Source organism: Schistocerca piceifrons, chromosome 2 (assembly GCF_021461385.2).
Source record: "Schistocerca piceifrons isolate TAMUIC-IGC-003096 chromosome 2, iqSchPice1.1, whole genome shotgun sequence".
Lineage (NCBI taxonomy): Eukaryota > Metazoa > Arthropoda > Insecta > Orthoptera > Acrididae > Schistocerca > Schistocerca piceifrons.
In genome coordinates, this window is record NC_060139.1 from 540,688,627 (window position 1) to 540,698,192 (window position 9,566).

Here is a 9,566-nt window from a genome sequence, read left to right on the forward strand (position 1 = left end):
GGATTGTGGGCCATAAATGCCGTGTGCAGTGACCTGGCTGTGTGACTGATTATGATAAGCAGCACTCTGTGATTCATACCTGCAGAGGGACTTCTGACTGTAGCTCTCTCCCCTTTCTGCTTAGGGTCAGAGCAGGAGGGCGCCAGCTCACAAAACATTTTACCTGGGCCATGCGCCAGTCCATTGTGAAAGCAGTGCCAGAAAGTGGGTGGAGGAAGCCATTTAACAGAGACTGCTGTAAACTGATCATGTGTGCAAATGGTAGGAAGGTCATAAAACTCCATGCATTCTCATGTTAGAATCCAAGACGATACAGAGTGGCTGGCGCACGTGTTTAGTGGAGGCAAGACAGTAACTCATCTGTTGCCAGGAGGTCGCCAGGTTCTTTTAGCGAGCGGCAAAAACATATATATTTCATAAACACAACTGTCTAGGAAGCTTAACAGCTTTCCTTGAGAAAGTGGAAACGATTAGCCTGCAAATATTAGATCTCTCTGTAAATGAAAGACTGTGGCTCCTTCTAGATTTTCCAAAACATGGCTAAGATTACTATGAGAACGACGCCTGCCTAGTCTAAAATCCTCTTTTTTCAGACAAGAGATTTTGAATCGCTGACTGCCTCGTCTCAGAACATCTAAAGTAGAGGCTTGCTGCCTCAGTGTTGGAATCCCAGTGCTGTGTCTGGATTGGCTACCATGCCAACAGAACAGTCAAGAGGGAAGACTCAAAGAGTAGAGGATAGTTCGATTGGTTCGTGCAATGTGCAGACAGTTTCTTTTTTGCTAATTCAGTCCTCGCACTAAGGCTTGGTGGAAAGTGGTGGTGATTTTTTTGCCTTCTTCGACTTCTGGTTCTCCTCTGGTGGAGAACCACAGGTGTCTCCCTAGGGGGTGAGACTTGTGATCTGTATCTTGCGGTGGACTAAGAACCAATGGCAGTTTCCAACTGTACTGACAGTGGAACTGTTCAGATATATCGTGTGTCACAAGCGTGAACTTATTCGCCCTGAGTCGGCCATCTGACATTTGAGAACTCCAGCATGAACTGTCATACCTGTAAGTCAAATCGGTTTGGCCAGACCATCGAACAGGTGCACATCACCCTGAAATCTGCCGGTATTTCAGGGCACTCATAGGGAAGTTTCCCTTGTTCTGATAATTAGGTCGGCTGACTGGATAGTTTGCAAATTTTTGTGGCTTGCGTCAGAATATTACAACTGCCACAGGGCACCGCTCCTCGCCCATAGCGCGACATTTACTGCTGCCACCTGAATCAAGGTGAAAGGATAAACTATTGCTGCACTGGCGTAGGGTTGTTCAACGATATTCACAGCTCCCTGTTGTCAGATGAACCATAGTTTGAGCTTTACTTGGTCATAGCTGATTCCATTTAAATAGTGTTGGACCCCACGGTAGATTCATGTAATCGAAGTCAGATTGTGTTGTAAAAGGGGATAATTCAGGGGAGAATTTGTGTAGCTTCCACCCCAATGTGTGCTTTGCCAATCACACGTCATCCCTTTTCTGATATGTGTTTCTGTAAGATTTATCATCTTGTTGCTTTTTTCAAGAAAGGATTACTAGAACTTGTCATTATTTTGTAAACTTAATTATGCCACTGTTCTCATTCATACTCCCTCAATTATTCACTGTTTTCATTTTATTGTGTTGGTACATGGTTACACCAGCAATTTAAGATTCAATCTTATTACATTAATTAATGTCATTATTAATTTGAGTTCTGAAAGTGACCACAGACATGAGTAACAAAAGTGTCAATAGTAGATACACTTATTTCATACATGAAAATTAAGGGTGTAGCTACTGAAGGTTATTGAGAAGATAATACTTCTTATGTAAAGATAATGACAACATTTAGCATCACTGAGACATATATTTTTTGATTAAAGCAAACAATGGCTTGCAAGATTCATTGTATCGAAGTTATATTACAATAGATTCCCTTAATTCTGTTGTACTTATGTATTTCAGCAATGACTTTCTGTTTTCTCAGAGAAAAATTTACGTATTGGCACTAGATAGGAAAACCTTCTGAATGCAACGTATATTGCAGCAAATATGTGAACTTGGTGAGGACTCAAACATAACAAACGTTACAATATCACATATCACATTGCTAATACATAAACTCTTTCATTTTTTGTTATTTACACTGAATTTTTCTCATTCAAAAGGAGCTGGCAACAGTGAATGTTGAGGCCTTCTTGGCATCACTGGCTGTCATATTATCTGTGGAAGTGATAGTTTACCATCAATGGTTGGTTCGATGACATGAATCAGAAGAAAACAAAGATATTTACTAAATATGCTTTTGTACAATATTGTATTACACAAATAAAATCATTTATATTCACAAAAACCGTTTAACATCTATGAAATTACTCAATCAGTTAGTCAGTTAATTAGTTACTTGATCCATAGGTCATTTGAATGATTCTTTTATCGAAATGATATCTACTGAGTCAGTTTATGGGATATGTATACATGGTTAATGTTAACATGAATGAATATATTGTTTTTAGTCTTTCTCATGCCATTGCAGTTAAAAAATTGACTTTTTTTTACAGGCTATCAGTTTTTGAATAGAAACTCATTCAAGGAATACAAGGAGTTATCCACGAGAAATGATTTTAGGTAAAATTTAAAACTTGTTTTGCTACCTGTCTGATATTGCATTTTAATAGGCAAGTGAGTAATCATTCTTGCTGCTTTATGTTGAACTCCTTTCTGAGCCACTGACAGCTTTAGTAATGGGTAATAAAGGTTATTTTTGCCTCTAGTATTGTAGGTATGGACATCATTGTTGTTCTCAAATTGCGATTGATTACACTTATGAGAATTTCATTAATGAATGTATCTATTGTGTCAACACAGTTGAAATGCCTAGCTCCTTGAAGAAGAAACTTGATGACATCTGTGAGTGAATATGCCATATTGTTTGTACTGTTTTTTGCAATCAATATTTTCTTTCTAGATGCTGAGCTGCCAAAGAAAACTATTCCATAACACATTGATTAGTGGAATTATGCAAAGTACTTCCAGACCAATATTTCAAATTTTCATCAATAAGTACACCCAAATATTTAGAGCATTTTACCCTATATACTGAGTCATGTTCATGCACTGCATCAGTTATTGGTAAGGATTTATTGTGCAGAACTGAAAATAATTTTTTATTCAAAATTCGTAGAGTGTCCATTTTTGGAGAGCCACTTAATAATACCTTGAGGAACATCATAAACAATATCTTCTGTTTTTTCCTCCCTAATGGGATTTGTTATAACATTAGTTTGTTCATGTGCAAGAGCACCAGCTCAGCTTGTTGAATATTAAGTGCAAGATCATTCACATATGGAATACGAATGGGCTCAAAATTGAACCCTGAGGGACTCCCTTTTTTCGGCTGTAATTGCTTAGGTGGGAAGTAACATATCATGTAAGCTCTAAAACCTTGTAACATACAAAGGTGAACGGTTAGTGACTATATGCTGCATATATTTCAGTTGATTTTCTTGTAAAATAAAACACAAAGATGCATTATTTCCCGTCTGATAATGATGGATAGATGTTGTCATGGGAGACCAATCGACAAGAATTAAGGGACTGGAGTAAATAGAATGCTCTGTAATTGATCGAAGCTGTCGGTGAGGGTAGTGGTCAGCGCCTCTGCCGGAGCAACAGTTGCGGAGTCAACAGTGCTGGAGAGTTGAGCTGCGGGTCACGACCATGGGCAGTGGAGGGGAGAGGAGAGAGGGAACAGTTTGCAGACTGTGGCGCGGCGCGGCGCGCATGTCGAACGCGGCTCCGCATCAGCAGTCCGCAAGGGGCAGTTTCGCTGCACAGCCGGGCATTCGTCTTGTGTCACTGGCCGCTCCCCGGCTCGCTGGCAAATCGAGTTACGTTGAGCCGATCCCAGCAGAAAGACAAGCGGCCCAGCCACCGTTTGGAAGCACAGAAACGACGGGTGGCCGTTTTCCCAGATGTATCAACCAGCTTGCGAGCAAACACTTCCATCGGGCACGAATTTTTTACACATCACCTGTGGACATTTGATTTCGTTATCTATAAGTGGTATTAAAATTATAGCATTGTTCACCAATCTATGACACTGTTATGCAACACAGTGCAATAACAATTGTAGATACGATAAAAGGTGCGAATTTAGCCCCAAGAAAACGCATTTCGTTTGTCATCTATTACATTATTTGTTACGAGAGCTGTAAGACTACCATAGCCTACCATAGATTGTCATAAATAAGCATAGACTACGTTAGTTTTTCTAGTAGCCTTGGTCAATTAAAGTCGTACCCGGGTTAGCTGTACGTTAGGCATGTTGCATACTTACTGGGCATTACCTCACATCGATCGCTGTGTATACGTACCCAATCAGTGTCTGGTGGAGTTCCCTAGAAACCAGAAGCGGTGAACCGTCTAGAAACTAAGTGAATATATATGAAAGGCCACTTAAGTTACGAAGCGTTTTCGTTCTAGTTGGTTATCCATGTGTCTGTATTAAAAGTAAACAGTGTTTATAAACATCGAAATTGTCAATGTTTCATTCAGGTCTTATTTGAAAACTATTGATTTGTAACATGGAACAGATCGATGTTGTAGAAATTTTAAAAAATACAGGATTATCATAACGGTGCTAAAATATATCAAACATCACTTCAACATATAGTCGAAATTATATAGAACATATTTTTTGTTACTCATAAGCAACTTTCGCATTTGTGAGTAATAACAGAAAATTATTGCTTTTGAGTATGGTGAAGTACGTTCTATTGACTATAAAATAACAACAGTAATTATATGCAGTTTTTATGTTTCTACTAGTAAATTATACTTCCATCAAAAGTAATTGCTTTCTTTACACAAAAGTGTGTAAGTTACGCGATCAAGCACTATTTATTATTTATAAAATGCATTTTATATTCCGTAAGGATATACAGTACATAACAGACACTAAATGTGTGTGGTTCTAATTAAGTGCAAAACAAAGCCATCCAGTTTCTTTCTTAGACATTCATTTAAGTTTCTTTCCCTACCAATGCAACCAATACTGCCTATGATCCTACCATTTACTACGTTAGTTATGTACTGTACCAAAACTACCGAACCTTAGTTTTGGTAGAACACAACTCAATTTACTGTAAAATGTAAACTTTCACAGCCGGAAATGTCACAATTAATAAAATTTTCCGGTCAATTATGCCGTTGTCGAACGGATTTCACATTTAAACCCAACGTTTCGTCCCCATCTGCAAAAGATATTTTCAGGGGGGTCGTAACTTCATTGAGTGTGCGATCCACTGATTCAGCTCCAGCCAGTAGCGAGCCGGGTTGTGACTCGTACACTCAAAGAAGCTACGATCTCCTTGAAAATATCCTACGAAGTAGAAGCGAAGCTTTAAGTCTAAATGTGAAATCCATTCTACCATGGCATAATAGCCCGGAACATTTTATTAACTGTAACTGCATTTATTACACATAAAGTACCAAACAAAAAAATAAGGTTCAATTAACACAGAAAAAATTCAGACTTTCTACAGTACTAGATCACTAATTAACCTATCACCAAGCGCCATGTAATCTTACCCTTTTACTTCACCAACACATGTGAAACTAAAATCCACTCGCATTACTTGTCGGGTAAATTCAGTGGCAATGTCGTTATAAAACGTTGGACTACCGGTTAATTATAGAAGAACGGCTTTTCTATGAAAATAATTACAGGACCGGAACACTTCATGCACTTTCTGAATGGTTTTATGGCATTATCCTTTTCAAGCGATGTATGTCCCTTTTGCAAAAGCTGTAAAACATGACACTATTAAAAATAAAATTTTCTATTCTTAATCTTTAAGTAGATATGAATTTAAATTACTCATCATCGACGACAACAAGAGCTTAATGGAGATTTTGCACTGAATTTATCAAATGAAGGAAGGCAAGTGAGTTCACTCTTTAGTCGGACAAAATCTAAAGTGCTTTTGTGAATTTTTTATAAGATTCTCAAGTGCAAGAATAGGGAACTTGGCTCTGTATACCTACGCCCTAGAGGCAATGTATGAATCAGACCACTGTCAAATCTGTTTACTGGGTTACCGACTTCATACACCAGCCAGCCTGCTGACTACTTTCAGCGTATGTCTCCATTTCCATCTAAGAAGCACAACATGCAAATATTTAGAACACGAAAACTCAGGGAACAATATTGACTTGAACCACAGAAAAACAACATACACATTTTCACTCCAAATAGCATGGTAAATAACGACATCCCGATAAGAATGGCACTGGTTATAAAAATTAATTGACTGTACAATTTACGATACGTCATTATGTCCGAAAACAGCTGGCGAAAGAAAACACGTTTTATCCTAAATAAGTATCTATGTGTTTTGATAACTCTGCGGAGACCAGAGGGAAGAGAGAGACAGCTAATTTCGCCACACAAAAGCACTGGGATGCGTCTCTAACAGACGTAGACCAGTGAGTGAAAAAGCCTGTTACAAATGATATTTTCGCAGAAGCAATAACTGAGATGAATTGATGCAAAGAATTGCTAGGGTTCTTTCCAGGAGGAGGAGAATGAGAGACGACTCTAGAGAAGACTGTCAACTGTTATGGCTCCGGGGTTCTGTATCTCGTGCACCGCAATGGCAGGAAGAAGTGAAAACCTCTGTTTCCGCAAAGGACAAGGTACGGCATTTGATAAAACACATGTTTTACAGAAAAATCATACGAATTTAGAAGAATATGATAAACCTAAGCATGTAGATTGGAAAACTTGGAATCAATCAGAGTAGTTCGTAGGGAGAGGTTTTCAGGACACTGGCTGAAACAACGTTAAGTTCACTTGCATTAGAGACTTCAAGGTTTCCGTATGGACAATGGGAAGACATTCTGAAACCGAGACTTTGCGAAAGCAAAGTGTTTAAAACGTTGCCGCCACAAGATTCACTATCGCTGCTGCTTCTGTATGCCTTCGACAAGTGGTTATCGCTTCAGATGTGAGTAATGCAATCCGAAAATATGTCTTAAGACCTGGGCAAAAGGACACATTGAAAATTTAATGGTATGTTAATTCATTGTTAATGTAATTTCATATTTCCTGTGGTATTCTTGAAAGCTATATGCCCTTAATAAATGTATAGTGGCCTATAGATTTTCAATAATATCTGGTACAAACAAATTTTAAATCTGTTCAAACAATACTTATTGATCTGATACATACAGATTGCCATACCCTTCAGCTGCCACATCTATCTTTCTTATATGTAACTGCTATTGGTACTCTCATTTGCAAATTTCAATTAGTATGTTAAATAAATGTAGCATCCAATGTTTTCAATGTCGCTGAGAGTGGCTGATTAATTATAGTGCAAACTATACTTCAATGTACACCCCTATCTTAAAGAAATTATTTATTTCTGTAAGTGCTAAAACTGCACAGAAATTAGTGTGAAAAATGAATATAAAAAATCCAAGTAATCGCATGAGCTGATAAAACAAAACTCATATGGTTCTTAGGAAACACGTTTTAGTAGTTGCGGTGACAAATTTTGAATCAGTGAGGTACCTGTACAGAAAATAAATGAGCATGTAAGTGAATAATTTAATGTCGCTTAGTCAAGCGTTTCTTGTACAGGAGTCACATTAGTGGGAAGATTTCGCCCTATGGCGAATAGGAAAAATTTAGAAACTCTTCTCGAAGAAGGGGCTTAGTTTTTATAAAACCACACCTTCAAGGGATGTCGATTAAACTTCAGAATTTATTTGATTAAGCAAAAAGAAACACTTCAGGCTAAAAATTAATCATCAAAGTTCAGTAATTACTGAGGGAAAATTTTGTGTGTGGTGTGATGGAGGCCGAGAGGTGTTAAATAATAACTAAGATACTTCGATACAGAAGTATTCTTCTCCAATACCTATTTACATTAAAAAGCTGCTAATTATAGTCAAGATGGTGATTTCTGTTAAAAAGAAGTCTTTGTAGGAACTTTTTCACATGCAGGTGTATTTTTCCGTTAGAGGAAAGCTACGGGAGTATTTTTTGAAGGACATCATCTTTACGCCAGCAACAGTTATAAGGAAAGTCCCGGCTACAAGTATTACGGGAGTATTCTTGAGAGCTGAAACCTTATACGTTTAGAGAAGGCTGCCAGGTTACAATGAGTTCGTTCATCACAACTCCATTAATAAATAATACGATGACAGCTCGAAAGCTCGATCTCAAACGAATCTCTCTCTCCCTCTTATTCATTTTTCGTAGATTTCAGCATATGCTACTTGCGTTTTTCTCGTGACCACCTAGCCGTGACAGACGGTCCGGTAAACACCAGTAGGAAAAATATGGAACTCACCATACGAACTGTGTAGACCGAAAGACAGGTGAGGTCTGGCACCATGAGTACTGTGTAGAACATGGCATAGAATTACATTTTACTGCTGAATTATTGTTTATTGATTCTTTGGAGGCTCGAGGCCAAGAGAGTGTGAACAAATAATTAGATCTGTCCCAGTCCTAATTTGTAAATCCGGATGTGTTGATCATTGAGTATTTAAAAAAACGTGTTTTAACAGTGTGTAGCCATCTGAAGAACTGAGTCTTCATAAGGTCGCTTAAACTGGACAGAAACGTTCAGTATTAAAAACAGCCGGCCGGAGTGGCCGAGCGGTTGTAGGGGCTACAGTCTGGAACCGAGCGACCGCTACGATCGCAGGTTCGAATCCTGCCTCGGGCATGGATGTGTGTGATGTCCTTAGGTTAGTTAGGTTTAAGTAGTTCTAAGTTCTAGGGGACTGATGACCTCAGAAGTTAAGTCCCATAGTGCTCATAGCTATTTGAACCATTTGTTAAAAACAGAGAAACTCCGCTGGTAAACAATTCAGAAGGTTATTCGATCCACGATGGCTTGAAAGCTCTTCACCTTCCTAAACATACAATTATGTGAAGACTCTTGGACACTAACTACAGTTTCGCCGAATGAACGATTTTAACTTTTGTTAAGCATAAATTTTGCATGCAAGTTCTACATTTTTCTCATGACGACTAGCAAAGAGTAAAAAATGTTTTTGTACTTTCAACATTGCAGCACAGTCAGTAATCGTGATAATCTAATATATAAGAAATTATCAGCCTCGATAGTGGTAATGAAACCAACCTTTACCTAGGTTTCAGCCCAAATAATTGAGCCTTCTTCAGAATATATACCTGAATCTATAACTTGTCTAAGAGGGCATGGTCTAGAAATTAAACTAAAACAGCCTGAATAGGTGTAGTCACATTTTAAAATGCGGTACATGAGTACTAAGTCAAGTACTAAGTCTTGGTGTTGACTTAGTACTCATGTACCGCATTTTATAATGTGACTACGCCTATTCAGGCTGTTTTAGTTTAATTTCTAGACCATGCCCTCTTAGACAAATTATAGGTTCAGGTATATCTTCTGAAGAAGGCTCAATTATTTGGGCTGAAACCTAGGTAAAGGTTGGTTTCATTGCTGCTATCGAGGCTGATAGTTTCTTATATATTAAAAA